Source organism: Haliotis rubra, unplaced genomic scaffold (assembly GCF_003918875.1).
Source record: "Haliotis rubra isolate DU_JTF1 unplaced genomic scaffold, ASM391887v1 Scf42, whole genome shotgun sequence".
In the NCBI taxonomy this organism is placed as follows: Eukaryota; Metazoa; Mollusca; class Gastropoda; order Lepetellida; family Haliotidae; genus Haliotis; species Haliotis rubra.
In genome coordinates this window covers 2,905,995-2,931,948 of record NW_025767102.1, presented here as the reverse complement: position 1 = coordinate 2,931,948, position 25,954 = coordinate 2,905,995, and the positions used below count along the sequence as shown (strand labels likewise).

Here is a 25,954-nt window from a genome sequence, read left to right as displayed (position 1 = left end):
GAAGCCCCGGACGGACCAAGCGAGTATGTAACTTGAGCTTACATCACCCCTGACAATGCGGAACGGCCATCTTAATAGGTAACTGGTAGTAGGGTTTACTAACACCCAAAACCCGGTTACGACATGGTGGAGATTGCGGGTTCTTCTTGAACAAAATGTTTAAGACGATCCCTTTCGTTGTTTTTCTTATGGTCGTTCCTACCCTTTTATTCCTTTGAGTTGACGTTTCGAGGTAGGTTCCCTTTTCGCGGCTGGGATATGTTATCTCCAGTCTTCCCTCAGGATATTTGGAATTTTTGTCATGCCTCGTGGAAATGATTCAGATTCATTTACGTCCTATGACAGTCCGGTCCAATCTCGTCCCATCACTTCTAACATTTTTACTAATCCAGTCCGACTTGGCATAACACAACCACCGTTTCATCCTCTATCTGCTCCTCGAGACCTCTCTCTATCTCTTTCTCGGGAGGATTAGACTTGTCACTTTTCAGTAACGAACTTCAGCACCAGGCCGGTCTCCCCTGATCTGTCCTCTTTAGATTTGTCATCATCTGTCAATAGTTCTTATTCTGCCCCTGACTTCAATATGGGTGACTCCACTTTAATGCCAGAACATTTCACAGGTAGAGACACGTCTCATGCTGCCGAGTGGCTTGACCGTTTCACTCATTTTAGTAACTTCAAAAGGTGGACTAATGCGCAGAAAATTGAGGTTTTTCCCCTGTTTTTAAAGGACGCGGCATATCTATGGTACAGAGATCTGATAGCATCGCCACAGGAAGAAATTCCCCATTTTGATGAGATTGAGAAATTGTTCAAGGACAAGTATGTCCATCCGACTGACCGTTGGGCCCTTTTGGAAACTTTTGTGAGTCGAAAGCTTTCCCCTAAGGAAGCTATAGATACTTATTTGGCAGACTTGACCGAAACGGCTAGCTTGTTAGGAAAATCAGACACAGATTTAATGGACGCTTTTGTTTGGGGATTAGATGACAATACTAGGCGTCATGTTTTAATGAAACAGCCAACTGTGCTAAACGAGGCAGTCTCATTTGCGCGACTGGCTAGATCGGTCATCCCTCAGTCCGAAGACAGTACGGAAGTCATGATAGCAATCGATACTCTGAGAGGACAGATTGCTGAACTTTCAGCACAGCTCGCTCCAGTATCGTCACAGATCAATACTTATGAGTCCCGACAGAATCAAAGTCCCCTCTCCCCCAGACGCACTTCTGGGCAAACAGATCGTCCGTGGCAGCCGCCACAACCTCAGTTTCAGGAACAGTCGTATCCGGACCAACAGAACCAGCAGCGACGTCCACCCCAGTCTACTAGGCCAAACTACACCCCAGGAAGGACCATGACACGTGCACGCCAGTGTTATCGCTGTGGTGGTGAGTATGATTTTTCTCATTCTGATAGGTGTCCCGCGCGGAATGTTCAGTGCCATTTCTGTCAAACGATTGGACATTTTCAAAGAGTATGTAGGGCTAGGTACCAGTCAGGTAACCCAACCAGCAGATAGCAATTACAGTCAAGACCGCGCAGGAAATGTTCCCATTGTGCTGAACAAACGTTCGACCATACTTATTTGAAATCACAAGTTTGTAATTCTCCTTGTTACAACCAGCCTAAATTTACATCTAAAAGTGACAATAGGCTTAGAATTCAAGTTGTTTTGGGAGAAAAGTTAGTTTCATCAATCGTGGATTCAGGCGCTGGTTCTAGTGTTTTAAGCCTGGAAGTTTTCAATGATTCAGGCCTATGGAACGAAATCCCTATTCAAAAGTCAGATGTGCCATCCATTCAAGGGATAAGTCAAAATATAGTGCCAGTATTTGGACAAGTTGTACTTCCCATCACTATTGGTGATTTTCAAACAGAACAATGTTTTCTAGTTGTTGCAAATTTTGAGTCTCCGATGATTTTAGGCTTAGATTTCTTGATACGTCAAGAGGCTGTCATGAATTTTCAATCTTGTACTTTGGCTATTCAAAATGGTTCAACAGTTGTTCCAATGAGGGCAAATGGTACATTGCTACCACCTGTTGCTGGTAAACAATCAAAACCTACGGTGTCAGAGCAAATACTTGATAGCTCGCGGCAAGACGCCACAGTTCCTCCCCAATGCAAAATAGAACATTGCCTAGGTTTCACAGTTCAATGTCGACCAGGAAAACATGTGCATACCGTAGATATTCTGTCATGCTTTCCGTGCACAGCAAATTCAGACAATGGTCTCCCCCAGTCGGATAACTACGACAAGATATCGATTCCAATGGCAACAGATATAGCATCAGATTTGTATGATGATAGCTCACTTAGCGTAAGCTCTGTCCCCACAGGAGATTACTCCGAAGCTTATCGGCAATATGACGTCTCCAATCAATTGCCACATCGTACGTGCAAACGACGACGTTGTGACAAGCGTACAGGAATGAAAGTTCCTGGCCACGCTAAACGGCATAAAATGGTTGTCAGCCACAAACATAGGCCAACTAACCCATTTCCAGTTGTCGGTCGGTCCAATCACATCCATAAACTACTCAAATATGATAAGGATACGGATTTGATGAGCCCCACTGCTCAAAGATTAACCACGAACAGGCATAAAATGTCACCTTGGATATACAGGAATACTCTGTATAGCAAAATGCATTCGAGCGCGTAGAATATTCAGTGGAAAGAAATACTACAGGATTCATTAGAAGACCTACACTGTACATGAGGTTACAGTTGATCACGAATACAAATTCCCTGAAGGAGATTTAAAATTATATGATACTGAAGTCGTTTAATGAGAAACGAAAGCGTTAGAATATTTACCAAAATATTTGAAATATTGTTTCGGAAAAATTGTTATGATTCGTTCCCTTTTAGTTACAGCACTGCAAATATCATGCTGAGGACTGATCACCCACACATTGATTTTTGCATGTGTATTATTTCAGGAAAATAACTAGTTGATGCTATATGCATGGAGCACAGCTCATATCGATACATGCTATAGGTCATTCTTATGATGTTACTTGATTCAATTGTCACAAGGTTACAAAGATGTAGAATCGTGCATATATGTTGAAATGTGTGTTGTTCTTGTCAAATGTCTTGTTGAATATATTCAGAATACTTCGACTGCATACAGTCACGTGTTGGTTGATAATAAATGAAGAATACATTCCTATTCACGGGTTGGTGACCAAACGCTGATAAGGTTTGGGTCACGTTGCATACTATTACTTGATGAATTCATTCCCGGGTTACTGACCACAATGTTTAGGTCAGGTTGCATATATACCTACTACTTCTACGGGAAGGTTACAGGTCGCGCTGTCCATAAGAGACATTGTACATATTTCGCGGACCATTACAAAGCGTTTCGCTATGCGTGTATATACGAGAAAAAGAAATGAACTACGATCCAAAGAGATCTGACGATAGTGCGTCACATGATGATACGATATACTTACAAATACAATGATGTTCAATGAAATACAGTGAAATTTCATTCTGTTCGAAGACATACGGTGAAACACGATGATGTTCAATGAAATACGATGATGAACAATGAATTACAGTTACATGACTCGAAAGGAAGTCAAGAGAATTCAGTGTTCAGTGGTTATACTGTACGGATACAAATATACGTTCCATGAAGAGAAATGTTTTGGTGAAACATGTTGATGCAGTATTTACTACTACTATTGATGTATGTTGCTTATTCGCACGGTTACTTGTGTGAGATTACCATTACCTACTTGTGACAATTGGTATCATATTTTTCAGATACAGGCAATTTCTATTTACAGGAAAAGTCTCGAGATGAATGATTCTCATCATTGCTCGATTTCAGAATGCATGGAAACCTTTCGTACAAAATGTTGATGAGATATATATATTACTTATTTTCAAGTTTATATTTATGTTCATAATCCCATTCTTTATATTTTAGCATTCGGGAGACTCCTTCGATCAGTATGGCGATTGTTTGCATTCAGAATAAACTTTATTTTGTGTATACGAAATTATTCAATTTTGACATTTTTCAAAAGAAATGAGTGCATGTATTCCAATACAAAATGACAGATGTATCCAGAATGCGCGATAGGACACATTACCAAAACGTTTGGTACGTCCTCATTACCATGTTTATTCAGTCGATGTAATAGATGGATGTATAAAACAGGCGGAAGAAAAGTTCCCCGCGTACTGAACAGTGGTAGCTAATGACACTGGAATATTGATTCTGTACATTAATGTTCTATATATGGATTCTCCTACAAAACGAGGAATTCTTTCATTTATTGGATCAATGGGTCGTTCACTTTTTGGCACTGCTAGAGTTGAATATTCAGAACGACTGGTGCAGTATATGAGACAATTATAGTAGTATGTAACTAATATTTCTCGTGGTTTTTTAAAGTTTGTCAGATGTCGACAGACATGTACATGTCTAAAACAAATGCTCGTATTTCATCCGCTCGTAATAGTTTTGTAACAAACCATAGACACATTAATAAGGAAATTGCTGGACACATACAAGATGTGGGGAAAAGTATGTTCATTTCTATGACAATTTTGTTAGATCGCCTTACATTCCTAACAACTATTCGACAAGAAATTGTTTAAATGTATTTGGTAATTAAACAGTTAAGTCATCACCATTTGAGTCCATCTTTGCTCCCAGTTAAGGAAGTAAAGAAAGCTTTAACATGATTCAGAAACGTCTTAATGTGCAATATCCGTTGTTTCACGTTGCTCATTAGATCCAAGTTATAATTATAGTTAACGTGCTGTTCATTGTTCTCGGACTGGAGAGTCAATTTTAATTTCGCATATTGTTCCTATTCAAACTCATTTCACTCTCCTCGATGTACATGTATATCGAATTAGTTGATTCGGCTTACTTATTAATCAATCAAGTCACGCAGGTTATGAATTTACCTGATTATTTGGCTGTTGTAGAAGCGTACTATCACTATATTGAATGTTCTACTCGAGATTTTCGAGATTTAAATCCTTCTGTCATGTTACATTTAAATTAAACGGGCTTCGTTCGATGGCTCTCGAAATCGAACCAGGCCTTATTATTTTCAATGGCATAAAATTATTATATTAACTTGCAATGGTCGCAATGAGAAGCGTCCAGCTTGTCAGATTTGTATATTTAAAATTCCTTGCCATTTTGCGTTGAAACTTGATGAATTCGATATGGACATGAGCATTCATAATTGTCTGAAAACACAACTTCAAAATAATAACCAATTATATTTTTACTCATATCGGAATTTTTTGAAACTTTTCAAAAATTTATAACTTACCTTCGAAAATTATGTTTTTAAAAATTACACATTTATGATTTGATAATAACGTGACTATCCGAAAAAGGACAAGAAATTTCACGTTGATTTACATCTTACTTCCCAGTGTATGAAAGAGCTTATAATCTTTTATAATTGAGATGATGGTCTCACTATTCTAATTTCCCGAGACTTGACATTATCAGCCGGAAATCCTCTCACTGATTTTCATATTCAACCGGAATTCCTTTCCTAATACTTACATTTTGATTTTTCTTCTCTGCAAATTCCCACACATCACAGTCTATATATTTCTGTGAAGATTTATATCAGTGGGTTGAAAGCTTTTCTTCCCACTAGACAATATAATTAATAGGCCTCCAACAGTGTGGGGCAGCTTTCTCGTTACCTCTGACATAATCCATATCGGAGACAGCATCCTGTCCATCATATTAAAGCTACCTTAACCTCGCAGTTTTTGCCATCTGGCATGTGTAGACAAATGCGACATTTTCTTTGTCCTAGTTGATATTGCTATACGTTATATTTCATACTGTGATCAAGTGCAACAAGCAACTAACACTTGTCAGTACGGTACATTGAGCACTAGAGATTATACAATGGCTTAGGATTTCATAGGTGATGGTATCCGATAAATACTCCATGTTCGGAAGTTGTATTAATATTTTGTGTTCTGCTTTCATATGCCATCATGTTTTTGTCTCTAATATCACTATCGAGTCACCAGAGGCATATTCAGTCATATAGTAATACTCATTCTTACAACAATATTGTAATATATATACATTGCCATAGAGATACTAATTGTATTCGGACTGTGTATCTCACATATTATGGGTAGCCGGTAGTTACATACTATACATTATTCTCCAGTTGCTTCTCTTTAATATTACTTGATATGATCAAGTTTCATCAGTGTTTTAATGTATTCCCTCACACATTTATTTATGTTGTTCGTTCTCCTCTTTACACCACAAAGCATTTCTTGACTGTTGTACCTTAATTGTTCATAGTCATATCGACGGTTATAGATTACGTCCATGCATTTTATACTTCGATCTTGTATCTCTTTATGTCATTTCCATATTATGAATATGACAAGTAGGAACTGGATGAGGCGTCCTACAATTCGCATTTGTACGTCAATATCGTACTTTGTCTTAATAAGCTTATAGTATTTTGATACTTACTTCCATCGCAGTGTGTCCAGAAAAGATTGAGGTACTTCATAATGACACATGTCTCCATATTTTAACACACTGTTTACATTTGCTTCATGTCACAAATATATTGGATTTGGCTTAACACTGTTTTTCAAGTGTTGCAGCTCCATCTCCGGCTCACGTTCTGTTAGGACGGAAGTCAAGCACTTCCTCCACTGTCGTCGGATCCCCTCCACCATCAATCATCTGACTCCACACTTCATTTGGTGACAACCACTATACTCCGGGCACAATTGTTGCAGCCGCCATACGCCACAAGATATTATGGTTCATACAATCGCCTTTAACATCGCTCGTGAAGTTGTTCCGCCACCTACCTATGGCACCATAATTAGACATGGTCTGCTGATTTTCGGGCACCAACATGTTTGCCCATAACATTCTACCAATGAGCGGACATTTGTTCATCCTACCACGTGGCTCCATCGCAAAATCGAACTGTGGGATCTTGCAAGGCTGTGTGTTACGTCATTGACTCTTCATTGTGAGTTTAGTCATTGACATTTCGTTGTGGAGTTCGGTACCAATGCCGGACAGCTCATGCTGTGACTTTTCCTGACCAAGACAGTGCCAGTGAATTCGTTTGGGGACCGATGACATGTGAACTTTTGTGAATGATCAGACCATATGTGTTCATACGAAGTGACATTTAATCGTCTTTTATTACTTTTATGAACTTTAACAGACTTGGATTTTGTTGTGTTGTGTACATGCTTTGTGGTATTACGAAGTAACATAGGAGCCATTTTCTTCCCCTTTTTCGAACGCAAGTTAGTGTCCCTTGGGCATGTTTGCCACTTTCACGTTTTACACAAGACGTCTTTCAAAATGATCCACATATCCCATTCGAGTTCCGTGCTCCTGTTTTGCTTCTTGGGTAGATTTTGTTGTATTTCTATACATCGCCTCCATGTTCTCGTGTTTACTTCTTCCGAGCTGTGGGCAGCTCTTGTCCACAGGCGGAGGATGTTATAAGGCGAAAATGCGTACGTGACTCAAGAAACGTATTACAAATCTATTATTAAGAGTTGCGAGTATTTGTTCATAAAATCAATACTGTTTCTGATGGGCAATAAATCAAGGCAGAGAGAACAGGATTACTGTCAGTGACAGGACAGAAACGTAGCAATCAACGGTGAATCATCGATTAGTTTACAGTAATCCTCTGATCACGAGGTACGACATGAGACCATGGAATGATGTAACTTTAAACGAATCAGAGGGATTGTATCTGGTCATGTGACAAGGGTGGAGCAGGCTCGAACACCTTAAAAGATGGGTTAGCACTAGAAAGTGGTGCGGGTTACAAAGTCAGCAGAACGTTCGCATCGCGATCGATCAGTTCCATATCTGGTGAAGAGCTTGCCCTATCCTGTCCTGACCACGTCACCTTGTAATGACGAAAGAGATCGAGTAAAACTATGTGAGTATAGAACCTAGTGTTGAGTTATTCCTTGTATGCCAGAGCGCCAGTACATGAATGCAATGTTGTAGTTAGGAGTCTCGGTCGTCAGACCTCTCACTCCTAAACGTAGAAGCCCCGGACGGACCAAGCGAGTATGTAACTTGAGCTTACATCACCCCTGACAATGCGGAACGGCCATCTTAATAGGTAACTGGTAGTAGGGTTTACTAACACCCAAAACCCGGTTACGACACCCCAGTGAGGTGGGAGATTTGAGGAAATCTAGACTTGCTTCATTTAGAGCTTTAGTATTGCAGAAATGGCTACGCTGTCAAATACTGAGGTTCAGGGACTGGGAGACAGATTACAAATCAGTTTGAGGGAAAATTAGCAAATTAGAGAAATGGCACGAGATAAAATACTTCAAGATAATAGTCAATTTGAAGCCCTGAAGACATTTTAGTTTAATTTACTAATCTACAAAATAATCCGAAAACAAAACAAACAAACCCATAGTCCAAATTCAGCACAAAACAATTCTTAATTCTGAGGCAATCTTGACGTACCAAATCATTCTACACTTGTCTCCCTTCTACAACTTCTCTTTAGAGTCTGGGAGGCAGACTGGAGTGAGTGAGTTTAGTTGTACGACGCTTTTAGCAATATTCCTGCAATATCACGGCTGGGAACTCCAGAAATGGGCTTCACTCATTGTACCCATGTGGGGAATCGAACCCGGGTCTTCTGCGTGACGAGCAAGCGCTTTTACCACAAGGCTACCCCACCGCCCCGCGACAGACTGGAAGCACAGAACACTTGAGATTAACCTTATATGTACTACTTTCATATGATGCATTATATCAATATCCTAGACAGCAATGCTTTCAGGAATGTTACAGATGAGTTGAAAAGCCAATGCACTATTTATATAACAATTTGTTCGTTATATTCCATGCATGCAAAACTGTAATCGAGTGAGCTGTTCTCAATCATGTAATTACGTTATCTGATACTGACATTAGTTTTATATGACAAGGGATAAGTTATAACATATCCATAATCACTTTCCTGAAAAGCAAACACACCGAGTGACTTGTTCACATGTTTACAAAAAGCTAGGTTTATAACAATATATTACAGGTGTTGAATTCCTCGTGCATTAGACACGCTGCAGTAAAGTTTAAGGTATGCTATATGTAGACATATCGTAATCGGATACTTTCATCACTTGAATTGCAACACAAATTATAATATAATATAATATACTCTCCCAAAAAAGAAACGCATATAAGATTTCAACTGTATTTTTATGTTTATTTTGAAACATCTTGTAGGCCTTATGAGTCAATAAAATATAGCGAAATTGCACACTGGGAATGCAGACTTATCCGTCTTTGGCACCAACCCTAGGAAAGTCAGTTTGAGTGTCACATGGAGACGTGTGGTGGCGCTGAAGTCAGTACCTCGTGTGACCACCGTGGGCATCCAGAACTGCACGGCATCGCCTAGGCATCGAACGAATAAGTCTCAGAATCTCGTGTTGCCCAATCGCAGCCCACTCTGCCTGTAGTGCCTGTGCGAGTTGCTGAAGTATCTGGGGATGAGGGTTACAGCGTCGCACCCGTCTGTCCAGGGCATCCCACAGATGTTCGATCGGGTTTAAGTCCGGTGATCTTGAGAGCCAGGGGAGCACATTGTCGTTGTGGTTCTGGAGGAAGTCTCTAGTGTGACGTGCTGTGTGGGGCCTGGCATTGTCCTGTTGAAACAACTCCCTCTGGGGATCAGTGATTGGAAGGAGGTGTGGGCGTAGGATTTCGTCACAGTACCGTTGAGCTTTCAGGTTGCCCTGGATCATCACCAAATCACTTCTCCTACGGCAGGTGATCGCTCCCCACATCATAACACTGACCCGGCCGAATCTGTCCACCTGGGGAACGCAAGTGTCGGCGGAAAGTTCACGTCGAAGTCTGTACACCCGCATTCTTCCATCGCGTCGTTCCAATAGAAATCGTGATTCATCACTGAACCAGATTCTACGCCAGTTCGGTAGGTTCCAGGGTCCCGTTCCACAAAGCGATCGTAGAGCTAAGATGATCGTAACTCCCATACTTTAACATAGACTTGCGACTATCGTAGCGCTACGATCGGGGTGAGGAACGGGGCCCAGGCCTGAACGTTGGTGCACCCTTGAACTCGATGTCGACGATGTTGTTGTCGAAACACAGGGCCAAAATAAGGTCTTCTGGCACGTAAACCAGCCTCTCTCAACCTGTTCCTGACGGTCTGTGCAGAAAGCCTCCTCAATCCGGGTATTTGTCGAGCGGTATTGGTCGCCGTAGCTGTTCGATGACGCAGGTGATGTACCCGGATGTAGCGATCCTGCGCCGCAGTGGTCGCTCGAGGTCGCCCACTACGAGGGGCATCTGCTACCGCATTCTGCCGGCGATATCTCCCAGAGCCGTGAAATGGTGCTTTGGTGAATATTCATGCGTCGGGCAACTGCACGTTGAGACTGGCCAGCTTCAAGCAAACCAATGGCGATATGACGGTTGGCTTCACTTAGACGTGGCATTTTGCGTTCGTCAGCAATATTCCAAATACAGTGAATAATCCACAGACAGCGATCAACCTTTTATACCCATCATTGAGACTATCTGATCCCCAATCTTTCACGTGCATTGCATGTGAATTGTGTATTCTGTGACACTTCACGCCGAAATTGAAAATCATGCTGTTAAATACGGGTATTTTACGGATGGTGCGTTTTGTGTGATGTTTCAAAACATAAACACCATAGGACTCATAAACAGAGCAAAACCTTTTGTAAAATTAATCACGTTTTAATTCATTGCTTCATGAAATTGCTATTTTCATGTTGCGTTTCTTTTTGGGAGAGTATATATTATAATGATATATAAATATTACGATCACAATACATGATCATAACTGATGCATTAGTGTCATTATTTGCGCAATGAAATGAAAATATCACAATAAAAAGAAAACACTATTGTTATCGATTCTCCAACGTTAGAATAGCCTTCCGACCACATTGTCCTTCACACCTATAACCAGAGACCATATTATATATGGTCTCTGCTTAAACATCATGTTATAATTTTCATTTGGATAAACAAGTGAAAATCAGGGTTAGAATTGATCTTTAGTAACCCATGCTTGTCATAAGAGGCAACTAACGGGATCTGGTACTCAGGCTCGCTGACTTGGTTGACACATGTCATCGTATCCCTATTGCGTTGATCGATGCTCATGCTGTTGATCACTGGATCGTCTTGTCCAGACTCGATTATTTACAGACAGCTGCCATATAGCTGAAATATTGCTGAGTGTGGCGTAAAACTAAACTCACACAATCCTTTGGATAAATCCGCCCGCGTATTAGATTTAGGTAGTCGTGAATCAAAACCAGCACGGTTTATTGCTAATTTTCTAGTGTTTCTGACACACGTCAGATGTTTGTTTCTAAATGCTAAAGGTTGGTTGTCCTGAATTCTAGCACGTCAGGCTTTAAATGACATTTACCGGTCTTAAATCACAAACTAAAGAACCGTAATAATGAAACCAGAATAACTTATGACCTAACCGGATTAGTTGTGAAAGGGCGACCTACATGAAACATCAGTGTGTCCGAGGTGCCACTCACCCATTCCAATATTTATTAACATATAATAATAATCAATACAAAGGCGAGAGTACACCTGGCAAGAATGATAACTCTGGAAGTAACAAACAGTTTCTTCCAGTAATACAAACAGAGTTACTTCCCTTGAGTGGAATTGGACTACATAGATCCCAGGCTATCATTCCGAATCTGTTCATGTTTGCATATGTAGAACGCAATAACTGGTTATTCATACAGTGAACAGATGGATCAGTAAAAATTGCAAATATTGTCAATGCATTTGATATGTTACATATCATTTGCTAGCTGCATATCACACCTGTTTGTCTAGTTGTTGCTGCTCTAGCTGATGCTGTCATAGACTTGCACCAATCTCTAAAGCAATGATTAATAGTTTAAAGGATAATTTCTAAACAATATAAAATATACCTCTAACAGACTGGCGTCCTTATACTGTCAACTTATCTAGACTTGCCTCTTTAAAGAACCAATAAACTTTGTTTTTTGTCACTCTTTTAACCATTACATATGAAAGATTTGTGGTTAGTCTTATGCGGAACACCAAATTTATTCTTTAAAAACTTGTGGTTAATTAATACCGAGCGATTAAAAGTGGCCAAAAAGTCGCCTGCTTCCCTCTCGCCCGCCAACGAAACCACAGACAGGTTACGTAACTCTGTCGCCAGAGCACTGCAGTGACGTCATATGAGGAACGATTTTCAGTTAGTTGTATAGAAAATGTGTAGCACGCTCATCATTTTGATGATTTCTCGACATCAACGACGACATGTCGAATCGTTGCTTTGTCGTCAATTGCTCCTAGGGGTCGGGCGATGGTGTCACCATGCACAGATTTCCACAGGACCCCGCAGTTCGTGCTAAATGGGTTATGTTTGTGAGTGCGAAGCGAGCGTTGTGGAAGCCTGAAACATATCTTACTTGTGTTCAGATCGCTTCACGGAAGTTAAAGAATCAAAACTACTTACTAGTTGTAGTAAAATATGTATATGATTGATGACCATAAAGATTTTCCATGACACAACTTGTAACATAACGATTTCTTCCTCGGAAGTGAGGTTGTGGTCGAAGTAACAATAATATTGTAAGTAGTATTATATTGACACCCACCTCGCTGCCAGGAGAGAAATTGTTATGTTATACGTTTATGTCATGCAAAATCCTATTGACCATCAATAAAATACATATTTTACTACCAGTAGAAAGTAGTTTTGATTTTGTAACTCGGTGAAAACAAACCTAAATAGCATTTATCCTCAGACAGGCGGATGTTCCCGACAGGGCGCCGCCATTTTTGAAAATCGTAAAGTCTGTTAGAATTAATGAGATTATAGTTTGTTTTCATCAAGTTAGAAAATCAAGACTACTTTCTACTCGTAGTGGTACTATGTATTGGAATCATAACCAAACGGATTTTGCATGACACAACTTATAACATAACGGTTTCTTCCACGGAAGCGAGGTGGGGTCGAAGTCACAATACTGCGCGATAAATTTCTTGCTACATTCACATGGTTAATGTCCACTCACCAGTATGTAGATACTAGTCAATGTGCGTCTTTATATTTGGTCTTATAATCCTAATTAGTTTATTATCATACTTGTATGCATTTTGAAACTAAATAAAAAGCAGACGATCTGCTGATACTTATAGTGAATTTATAACAGAACTGTAATATCTAGACATTTTATAGTTTGCCAATGTGAATCATAATTCGCACACACACCCTAGTGCATGTTGTCTGTCTCATTACACTTCACGGCGAAAACAATGATTCTGTTGAATGCTACGACAAATGAATAAAAACAAAATGCAAATATTAGAATTAAAACAGATTAAAGTTATAGGAACAATATCAGGCCATTACCTTGTTCGAGGAATGTATCCATCAATATCCACAAAACTGTTCCAAATGATGTGTCTTTTAACAGTTTAATATACGAAAAAGTGATAAATCTTTTCAGGTATTGGTGTATAGTCTCATTGGTCACTCAAGATAGCACACCTGGCAACTAATTGCATAATGTCCGCTTTTCTTTAAAAACAGTAATTTAGTTAGCCAATAATGGGCAATCAATCAATGTATTGGCGGTTAATCCTTTGAAAGAAGGACGTTGTTTTTACGTAGACACCGACACGACAGAGTGTATTCAGTATAGATTAGTAAATCTACATACATAAACACTACCTTTTGACAATTCCGCTGTGTAAGATAAAAGTAATTAATCAATCAGCGTGTTATCGGTTAATCCTTTGATCGATGTTTATAATGTTGAATATTTACTCCAGACACAAGAAATGCCAAATGGGAACCTTTGTCGGGTAATCTAAGTGTGTTACCACTAATTATACCTGTTATAAATTCATTAACTGACCATCAAGTGAATGATGACAAATAACATGTGTAGGTTTATACCACCTAACACGGGTTACAACAAGGGAGTATTAATTGCTGTATTGCATGTGGAAACTTATGGGCCGACACTGTTTTGAGAATACAAACAGATTTTTACATGACATGATTAAATATCGAGGTAAAAAAAACACAGAAATGGGATCAATTTAGATCAGTCATTATACAAATAGGGCCTAACGACACCAATCGATTTTCACAGAATCGTCTATGAAAACAAGTTGTAACTCGGAAACTAGGCAAAGCAGGAGACAAAATTAAATGACAGAAGATTGTGAGAACATATAGCTTTCATTTTCCACAACAATTGTCACGATTTCAGGTTTATACAAGCCTGTAAACAAGATAATTTACCCCCTAAAATGTAGATGAATTCTGCATCGGCCCTCAAAGCTATTCCTCATATGACATCACAGAGACGCGCCGCTCTGATTGGCTGAAATTTCGTTCGCGGGTGAGAATTGTGCACTGTTGTCAAAAAGGTCGATTTAAGTCAATTAAAGGTCGAAATGAGTAGTTTTAATGACGGGGTTTCATTTATAACGATGCCAGTTAGTGATTTATGTATTTGTACCCCCTAGGGTTTATGTGACCTTTAAAGGATAGCGGCGTAAAACCAAACTCAGTCAGTCAGTCTTTAAAGGATAGAACTACTATACATCCATGGGCTTAGCATTCAGTAAAGCTTTGGAGCGAGGCTAATGCTATTCGTCCACAATTCGTTTACTCAAGGTAAAGGAATTACATATCTCTTGCCAATGACAGTAACTGGATATAGTGACAATGCCAGGTGTTTGTGAAAATCGATGTAACCAGATATTTACATATTTCTGGTAGTCTTGTTTCGTGATATGCGTTGTCACAAGACTAAAAGTAGCTTGTGAATTTGTGTATGTTCTGAAGCTTTTGATTAAGCATGCAATATCCAAATGGCTGTATATATAGGCTGACTATATAGCTTCACACATTGTACCCATGTAGGGAATCGAATCCAGGTCCTCGGCGTGACGAGCGAACTCTTTAACCACTAGACTACCCCACTGCCCCTTAGACTATATGGGTCTGAACAGGTTCAAATAATGACTCAGTTTCACGGTGTTTTCAAAAGCGATTTTCAGGTTGAAGTTCAACATATAAACTTGCCAAGACTTGTCAAAATTACCTCATTTGTCGCATTCTGGCATTTTATCCTCCATGGGTCTAGAAGGTTCATATAAAATTCAGGGAATATTGCAATACTGATTTTGAAATTAAGATAATTTACTGATTTCGTTACAGTAGTGTTTGTTGTCAGTTATATATACATATATTATTCAGTTCATACAGCCCATGGGCGGATCCAGGAATTTGGTTCAGAGTGGTTCATTGTGGTCTTAAGTCATTTTTAAGGGGAGTCTGATCCCCAACCCACCCACCCCACCCCCCCCTCTCTCTCTGGATCCGCCAATGCAGCCAGTAGGCATACCTACATATTTATGACGGATCCGCACACATAAAAACACTCGTGTCATGCGACATTTTCGCTTCTCGAGTTAATGTACATGCATCGCATTCGTCTGTATGAAATGAAAAATGTCCGTGACATGCATATTTAACAAATACATGTACTTCGGCTTTTGGAGATAGGGATATATAATTGTAGGCCCTAATTATAATTATTATTTTGATAGAAACGCACAACTGTGTCTAACTTGAAAAGGGGCCCTTATTAGATTGGATATTCAGAACCCGAGTAAAATCTACACCTTCTCCATTGACGGATTTTTCCGCAATGCGGAAATGTTGGGCGGAAGAGAAACAAATATGATTCAGGGACTGTGAGAGCGAGGGCTTTAAAATTCGATTCGAATCGATCCAAGTGACACGTTGACACCTCTTCCGTTGAGGGTACTTTGTGCACGTCTGATTTCAGTCCATATATGAAAGAAGATTAACGAATATATTCCTACCTGAATCAGTAGCGTGTAAAGCTCCGTTCACTCAGTGCAATGCCAGGGTCCGTGTCCTCGAGACTGGGACTGGGAACAACATCAGACGCTGACTATTCATGTTCAGGGCACACGGGGAATTCACTCGGCCCTGATGCAGCGTTGTGATCCAACTGCGATAACAACCCAGAAACCGCTGGTCGCTTGTCGATACATTGCACGTACAAAGGGATATACTATATTCACAATTGACATTAATAAAAGATAGCTTTCAGTCCGAACCAGCAACAAATTTCCTCATCACACCGGAAATAATCCCTTAATCACAAGCCTCAAAAACCCACCCCACCCCAAATCCCATTCCCCACCCACACACCAAAGATAAAATTTAAAACATATGAGAAGAAGAGGATAACAAAGTAAGGAAAGCAACAGGAATACAAACACAAAAGAGAAAAATCACAAATAAATTAAAACAAAATGAAAAAATGTTTTCTAGTTTTCGTCTGTTAGCCTGTAGGAGTCAAACCCGGGAGTTACGTTTTTAGGATCCAGTTTGCATGAACCGCTGGGCCACCTTACCTTTGCTTTGGAGCGACCTGCGAAGTACAAAAGTATACAAACAGCAACATGTTTATCTCACATTTGAAAATGGGTGATGGGGTAGCCTTGTGGTTAAAGCGTTCGCTCGTCACGCCGAAAACCTGGGTTCGATTCTCCACATGGGTAAAATGTGTGAAGCCCATTTCTTGTGTCCCCGCCGTGATACTGCTGGAATAGTGTCACGGCGTAAAACCAAAACTCACTCACTCACATTTGAAAGGAACCTGTTACCAGTGAATGGGTTGATTGACAGGATGTTATTTTACGTTTTTCGCTTTGATCGACACATGGGGTGGTCCGGTAGCCTAGTGGTTAAAGCGTTCGTTCGTCGCGCCGAAGACCTGGGTTCTATCCCCTACATGGGTAAAATGTTTGAAGCCCTTTTTTGGTGTCCCGTGATATTGTTTCAATATTGCTGGAATATGGCTGAAAGGGGCCTAAAACTAAACTCACTGGAAGAATATGACGTCTGAAGTCTGTGTCGATCAATAAACAATGGCGTGTATAGCTTTTGTCTGAAGATGACCCATAAATAGTTTCTCCGTCCGTATGAAAGTTTCCTGTTGTGTTGTCCGGGACAGCCTCAGATGTGACCACTGACGGCCAACGTATGTTGCAAAGTGACATCGCCACGAAACGGCTGTGGAAATATCATTCAAAGATGGTCGTTTCGAGTCCTATAAACTCGTATGGAAAATGCGGATAGGAATATACCTGTGAAGACGATGCCCAGAAGAATCACTAGCGTGGTCGATTGTTACTCATAATATGATCGGTGCTCATGATGTCAATCACTGAATTGCTTGATGACTTCCTCCGTTCGATTTCATCCTCTTCCTAGTGTTAAAGAAACACCCTTTAACACAACCATCATTGACTCTCAACTGTCCATTCCGGGCGGTGGGATAGCCTAGTGGTTAAAGCGTTCGCTCGTCACGCCGAAGGCACCGGTTCGATTCCCCACATGGGTACAATGTGTGAAGGCCATTTCTGGTGTCCCCCGCCGTGATATTGCTGGAATATTGCTAAAAGCGTACTAAAACCATACCCACTCACTCCTATACATTCCACAGCTATTTTGACCATTGTGCGCCGTCATATAGCAAGGAAAGTGCTGAGTATGACGTTAATCAATAAACAAAAAAACAAACAAAACAAAAGAGAAAGAAAAAAGACCTTTATGCCAAACGGATCCTGCCTTTGATTAGGGGACCCGTGAAGATCCGGGGCAGAACAGGTCTTCAGCAACCCCTGCTTGCCACAAAAGGCGACTATGCTTGTCGTATGAGGCAACTAACGGGATCGGGTGGTCAGGCTCGTTGACTTGGTTGACACATGTCATCGGTTCCCAATTGCGCAGATCGATGTTCATGTTGTTGATCACTGGATTGTCTCCTCCAGACTCGATTATTTACAGACTGCCGCCATATAGCTGGAATATTGCTGAGTTTAGCGTAAAACTAAACTCACTCACTCACTTTGATTAGGGGCGGTGGGGTAGCCTAGTGGTTAAAGCGTTCGCTCGTCACGCTGAAGACAGGGGTTCGATTCCCCACATGGGTACAGTGTGTGAAGCCCATTCCTGGTGTCCCCGCCGTGATATTGCTGACATCGGCGTACAACCATACCCACTCACTCACGCTTTGATTAAAGTCAAGACCGGTTATACGTTTGCACTGATTTTTCATATTTACTCCAGCAACGCAGATCTCCATAACCTTTCTGTCAACCCTCATAGGCCATGATGCTTGATCGATTGACTGTTGATTAACATTAACATAATCAGCATAATTTCTCTTGAGCTTTCTGCAGTTGAAGTTTGTTAAGGTCGGACATTACCTTATGGAACACTCAACTAATTTCCGACAAGCGATTATGTATAATTACATAGTTCAGTCATTCATGTAGAACTAATGATTTACGAATTATTCTGAAACTTCTTTATCAAATAATAATAACGACTTATAATTCCTCTTTATTACATGTTTGTCCGTGTGAATGTTACGGTAATGTAAACTGAAAATATCAAAAGGTCGACCCGCCGCAGTGAGAAATTGTTCCCTGTGAGTCACCTACAAACTGAGCTTAGAACAAATAAGTATAGTTGTCAATGTGTGAATGTGCGTATTTAAATTACACGTTTTTGTCTTTAGTGTTGAGGGGGCCGTTCATAATTTCTGGCTAGGGGTGGGTTGGGGTTGGAATGGGTAGGGCCCGGGGTTGGTGTGTGTGTGTGTGTCTGTTGATTTTAAAGGGGGATGCTGATGGTTGTAGAAGAGGGGGTATAGTCCCAAATCCGCCATGTTGTTTATGACGTCATCAGTACCTGGCTGACCTCATTTCACCGGGGGGTAGGGGGGGAGGGAAGGGAGGGCAATGACCTTGTACTCAGCTGATCTAAGAAATCACGGTCATGGGTGTCCGCCGTTGGTCTTGAGGGCAATGGCCTGTACTGTGTGACCGTGGGAAACCGTATAGTAGAAATGTCAGCCTTATATCAGCGATCGTTTTGGACCAATCGTTTTTCGAGTCATTGCATACATGACGCGATTGATTCCTGTGTGACGTCATCAAATAAAAATCATACGATACCAATTGAACCAATCAACAAATAGCAAATATCGAAATCAGTGATTTGATTACGAGACAATCAACGGAGTGTATAAAGCGAAGTTTAACCGTTAATTTCAAAATCAAGCCATGCCGTTGAAGAAGTGGGACACACTAGCCCTCTAGGCAGCATTTCAGATACCTATACTGTCGAAGTCTTAGTTTAGTAGGTAATGTAAGTGAAGAAAAAAAATCAAATCTAAGGTAATAAACCATGAAATTAATAGTAATTATGAAAATTGTTTGAGTTTGTCTTTACCGTCAACAAACAACCCAACTAAATAGAATTTCAAATGTATTTCAAACTTATCACTATGCCATCGCCACATTCCATATTTAAACATGCTATCCAATCCATATTGTCATTGTATCCTGCCTTGTAATGGAATAAATGTAGGAATCAACGATGATATTGAGATGTTATACCAAAATCCCATATTTTTGTGATTATATTGAATGAATCAACCACCACATCAACACTCACAGCGCTGACCTAGTCCCGCCTCATATAACTCCGCTCCGAGCAGTTAACACTGGTGACCTACATTTCATCTGCGTTAGTCTGGGGAGTATGGTTGCTCATTCGGGCCCTGAAGAAATCTAGGCGATATCGCGACAAAGCGATAGTACGACACGATGTTGTGATATGGCGACACGTTATAGCGATATTGCGATACAGTAAAAAACGAAATAGCGATATCACGACACGACATGCCGATAACAAGACACGATATGGCGATAACGCAACACGAAATGGCAACAACTCGACACGACATTGCGATAACACGAGACGACATTGCAATAACACGACATGACATTGCGATAACACGACACGAAATGGCAATAAAACGGCACGACATTGCGATATGGCGGTAACACGAAAAGGCGATATTGCGATTTGGTGACGCGATATGGCGATACAGCGACATTGCGATATGGTGATACAGCGACATTGCGATATGGCGATATGTAGAAAAGCGGGTAAGTTGATTCATTCTTAGGATTTAGTAATGAGATAGCAGGAAGTGTGTGAGAAAAACGCACTCGTAAAACCATCCATTCTACTGAAATAGCTCATCCAAAAGCACGATGAGAGAGGACATATTCCAAACTGTGATACTTGTCCATGTCATGCTCATGAGAACTCTGTAGACTATAAGAGTTCATCAGAATAGATTTGGGCTCTTACGGTACCTGATCGATCTGCCAGATCTTATGGGAAATCGATCTCTGCAGGGTTTATTTTTGAGAATGGTGGTTGCTTATCAAGAAAGGAAAATATCGTTATAAACGAAAAGTTGTAATCTTCTTTATCTATAAATAAGTAAATAATACATTGCACACCAAAATAATTTCAGTAGGTCAATCTCAGATCTCAGTGTTTTTGACAACTATCATTGTAAATTTGGCGGGATATAGGTTTTAAAGGGGAGTATAGATAAGTTCGTATGCTCCTGTCAGTGAGTTGATTCACCCGTGAAGGTCCGGGTTAGAATTGATCTTCAGTAACCCAATCTTGTCGTAAGAGGCGACTAACGGGATCGGGTGGTCAGACTCGCTGGCTTGGTTGACACATGTTATCGGTTCCCAATTATGTAGATCGATGCTCATGGTGTTGATCACTGAATTGTGTGGTCCAGACTCGATTATTTACAGACCGCCAACATATAGCTGAAATAGCGCTGAGTGTGGCGTAAAACTAAACTCACTCACTCATTGAGTTAAGTAAAAGTAGTATATCTAAATCTTTGCAGTGCACTTTGACCATTATTACCATAGCCATCAGCAAAGTCATGTATAGGTCAGCTGCATATGGCCTTTTGGCCACGGAAGCTTAATATTGTGGACGAGGTGCTGGATACTGCGGACTGACCATACATGTACTGTACATACGATACAAGGATGCCTGAAAGTGAGAAGATATGTAGAATTCCGGTTTTCAACGGAACTGGACCCTCATACAACGGCTGGCAGGTGGACTAATGATCCCCTTTGAGATGCTATCTCTCCGTTGCTGTACTTTCATGTAGTTGTATATTTGACGCCGAATAAAGTGTTCTGGACCCACTGAGGAACTTCTGTGTTTGAGGAGACAGATAGCCCAACTACACAGCCCGGGATACTATATTACACATGATTGGATTAAAGTATTTGATACAAACGTAGGTCCAATTCATTTATTTGTATCAGATTTGTCGAGGCTAGAGCATTAGGATTTTACTGGAAAGGTACATGTATGGGAATGTAAACATTTGGGGTAAAAAATCTAGTTAAAAAGGATAAGTTCAGATATATAATAAATGTATATTATTATGATTAATGTGCAAGGGTTTCAGTCTGTCTATATAGATATTCATATATTATGAAAGTCTGGTTTATGGTATTAAGCATAATGTCTTGTAGTTGTTATAACATGATGCCACTGGAAAACGATTTGGAAACAAACAGTTAAAAACATGTGTGGATATGGTCATGTACACAACAGGATTAAATGAAGCATCACCCACATTTTATATATAAATAAGTACAGAAACACTACACGTTGAAAAAACCCAAAATCCTGCGTATTAAAATGTTAACAGAAATATTTTACTCTGACTACGATAAGTCAAACGTAAATGATATACATAATCTTTAAAGACCTAAACTCACTGATTAAGAAAGCCGTTCACAGTCTACTGTCCACAAAACGACAATTAATGTTTATAGTGTTATAAGGTAAAATGCATCTTCTGGAAAGAAAAATATTTAACTACAATTTACTCTTTATGCTGATACATCGTATGGAAAATAATTATAGCAAATGTCACAGTATCACTGTTTGATAAAAGTTCGAGAAAAGTCAGTTGGCGGGTCACATATAGACGTTTGGTGGCGCTGATGTCAGTACCTCGTGTGACCACCATTGGCTTTCAGAACTGCGCGACATCGTCTCGGCATGGAACGAATTAGTCTCTGGATCTGAGTTTGCTGCATCGTAGTCTGTAGTGCATGTGCGAGTTGCTAAAGTGTCTAGGGATGTGGGTTACACTGTCGCACGGGGTCCGTCAGTCCAGTCCAGGGCATCCCAAAAAAAGTCTGGTGATCTGGAGGGCCAAGGCAGCAACTTGATGTTCTGATTCTGGAGGAAATCTCCCGTGACACGTGCTCTATGTGGTCTGGTGTTGTCCTGTTGGAACAGCTCCCTCTGATAGTTGGGAATAGGAAGTAGGTGTCGACGAAGGATGTGATGACAGTAGCGGTGCGCTGTCAGGTTGCCTGGATCAACATCGATTCACGTCTTCTAGTGTAGAGACCGCCTCCGTGGTGTAGTGGTTAGAGCGTCCGCCCGGAGAGCGGAAGGTCGCGGGTTCGATCCCCGACCGCGTCATACCAAAAGACGTTGAAATATGGTACTTGTTAGTCCCTGCGCTAATTAATGCGCTCGGCATTAATGGGTACAACAAGGACTGGCCGGCTCGGAGTCAGTATAACGTGTCTGAGTGGGCTATTCATGCTTCACTGCGGTGTGGTATCTCAGTGGGCTAGCTCTATAAAACCAGCTTAAGTCTGGGCTAGTACAAGCAGCCGCACATACACATACACATAAACACGCATGCGAAATATTCTCAAGCACGACGTTAAACCCGATTTCACCTCACTTCACATGCATGCATCATGTTTATATAGCACCTCTCTCTCTCTCTCCATGTGCATGTGCGTAAATGCAAATAAATAAGGGATTCAGTAGAACTTGTCACGAACTGGAATGAATGAACACAAAAACGTGCGTGAAGCTTTTTCTGGTGTACCTGTCGCGGTGTTTCTAGAATAAGCTGTGTAAACGTTTACCAACTCTTTCAGATCGTGTCAATATGACCGGCGTCAGTCTTATAACTAAATCTGTTCAATATACACATATTAACAATTAAATGCTCTCTTAATATTTGTTTCCTCAGGTTTTGGTCGTGGCCTGACATATACTGGTTCGGTGGTGATTCTAGGATACTACTTTCCCAAAGACAGCAGTCTGGTGACCGGACTAAGCACTGCTGGCGTCGGTCTCGGGATGTTTGTACACCCAATATTAACTCAAGCCCTTTTGGACTTCTATGGTCTGGAGGGAGCCTTTAGATTGATTGACATACGCATGCACGTCGTCATATGAGCGAAATATTCTCAAACACGACGTTAAACCCAATTTCACCTCACCACACCTCACCTTCTAGTGTAGATTCTTTTCCCCCGCATCACCACGCTTTCGCCGCCGAATCTGCCCATCTGGGGGACGCACAACGGTCATGACGGCGTCCATACAACTGCATTCTTCCATCGCGTCGTTCCAACAGAAATCCAGATCCGACGCTGTAGCTGTTCGATAACGTAAATGATGTACCTGGATGTACCGATCTTGTGCTGCAGGGGTAACTCGAGGTCATCCACTTTCAGGTCCATCTTCCACCGAGCTCTGCATGGGATACCTCTCCCTGAGACGAGAAATCGTGCTCTGATGGACGTTCATAGGACCGGGCACCTGTAAGCTGAGACTGTCCTGGTTTCAGGAGACCTATAGCAGTTTGCCGATTGGCTCAGTCGTGGCATTTTGCATTCCCCCAAAACTCCCAAATACAGTGAAAAAAACGAAGACAAATTATTGCGAATTGCGGTTATTAAGTGATGCTTGGTAATAAATCAAGAAATATATCATTATAACTGGGAGTAGCAAAAAGCAAAAGGCCTTTAAAGTATTAGGTAACGGTGAATCACCGATGAGTAGCTTACAGTAATTTTCCGATCCCGAGGTAAAACACAAGATCATGGAATGATGTAACTTTGAACGAATCAGAAATGTTGAATCGCCACATGTGACAAGGGTGAAGCAGGCTCGAAAACCTTAAAAAGACACCGTCAACACTAGCAAAGAGGAGCGGGCTTCAAAGTTAGCAGAACGTTGACATCGCGATCGTTGCAGTCCACATTTGGTAAAGAGCCTGTGGGTGAGTGGGTGAGTGAGTGGAGTGAGTGAGTGAGTGAGTGAGTCGGTGGGTGGGTGAGTGAGTGACTGAGTGAGAACTCGTCGTTAATCATGGTATGAATGTGGTGTGGACAGATGTAAGTCATGGTCGTCCAACACCTCACTCCTTGTCTTACCGACCGTCGACCAGGTGAGTATAGACCCCTAGATGACATTCTCGAGTCAACATGAGTGAGTGAGTTTGGTATTACGCCGCTTAAGCAATATTCCAGAAACATCACGGCGGGGGCACCAGATATGGGCTTCACACATTGTACCCATGTGGGGAATCGAACCCGGGTCTTCGGTGTGACGAGCGAAGGCTTTAACCACTAGGCTACCTCACCGCACCTAATCAAAGACAGGCATAAAGGTAGTTTTTCTTTTTCTTTTGTTTTATTTGTTCTTGTTAATTGATTTACGCAACACTCAGCACTTTCCCTGCTATATGACGGCGCACAATGGTCAAAATAGCTGTGGAATTTATAGGAGTGAGTGAGTATGGTTTACGCCGCTTTTAGGATTCCAATATTCCAGCAATATCACGGCGGACGCTTTAACCACTAGGCTATTCCACCACCCCTAAACGGCAATACGAGTTGGTAACTGTTGTAGGGTCTACTGACGCCCGAATGCATAACGACAATACCAACGACATTCACAGTTTATCAGACGAAATGCCAATAGCGTCACAGCTGAACGCCGCTTGATGAGTTGCGTCCCTTTGTCGTTCTAGGATCTTGCTCAGAGTCGAACTTTGATATTGTTCTGTCGGTTCTATCTTCAAACTCACAAAAAGGATTTACCCTGTTGACGGATGTATAATACGTGACTAACATGCCCCTGGCCATGAGTGACTACACCCGCGAAGACCCGTGAAGATCCGGGTTAGAATTGATCTTCATTAACCAATGCTTATCGTAAGAGGCGACTAACAGGGTCGGGTGGTCAGGCTGTCTGACTTGGTTGACACATGTCACCGCATCCCAATGCGTAGATCGATGCTCATGCTGTTGATCACTGGATTGTTTGGTCCAGACTCAGTTATTTACAGACCGGTGCCATATAGCTGTAATATTGTTGAGTGCAGCGTAATACTAAACTTACTCACTCATCTGCATTCATGATATATTTTAGATTGTAGCACGAATACGCTTCCATGGATTAAAACGGTGAAAAGGTATTACAGAGTAATATTTAGAGACGCCAACATGATTCTATATTATTGTTACAAGAGTTCTTGAATCTACTGAGACAGGTCCCTGTGCGCAATACTTGCGGGTGTGGAGTGTTTTGATGCACAGATTCCCACCAATTCCAAACAATTCCTTCGCCCATGTCGTGAGCATTATCGAGAGTTACCTCCCTTACACCAATCCAAGACCATACTTCCAACCAATGCAAGACCATACTTAGATGACGAGTAGAAAACAGTATAAGTAAGATAACGCAACTACAGTGGAAATTACAAAGATTCTTACAAAAACACCCCAGACTCGTCGATCGTCATTCTTTCACTTCCAAAATAGCTTCAACTTGATATGTAGTATTTAAGTAACGTTTTTCCTTGCATCTAGATTAAGGGCGGAGAATATTTAATGCCGTTAGATGTTAAAAATGTTGATTAGAAATTTTATTCAAAATACAGTTTGCTGGGTTAGGGTGTGAGGGTTGTGTTTTGTCATCCACGGCTGTTCTCAACGAAATGTTTGAGGCAGGAATTCCCAAAAAGCAAAGTATTAGTGTTTAAATGCATTCATCACCACTCGCTCCTTTCTGTAACCCCCAAGAAGACT

At 41.0% G+C, this 25,954-nt stretch overlaps 1 protein-coding gene across 1 annotated transcript in view; it reads right to left on the bottom strand.

The window, feature by feature from the left end:
- LOC124288549 (monocarboxylate transporter 12-like) overlaps positions 1–16,054 on the bottom strand; it is a 29,643-nt gene extending 13,589 nt beyond the window's left edge. The window contains exon 1 of the mRNA XM_046725100.1: positions 15,974–16,054. The gene's annotated coding sequence lies outside the window, so the exon portion shown is untranslated. The remainder of the gene's footprint in view (positions 1–15,973) is intronic.
- Between the last annotated feature and the right edge of the window lie 9,900 nt (positions 16,055–25,954).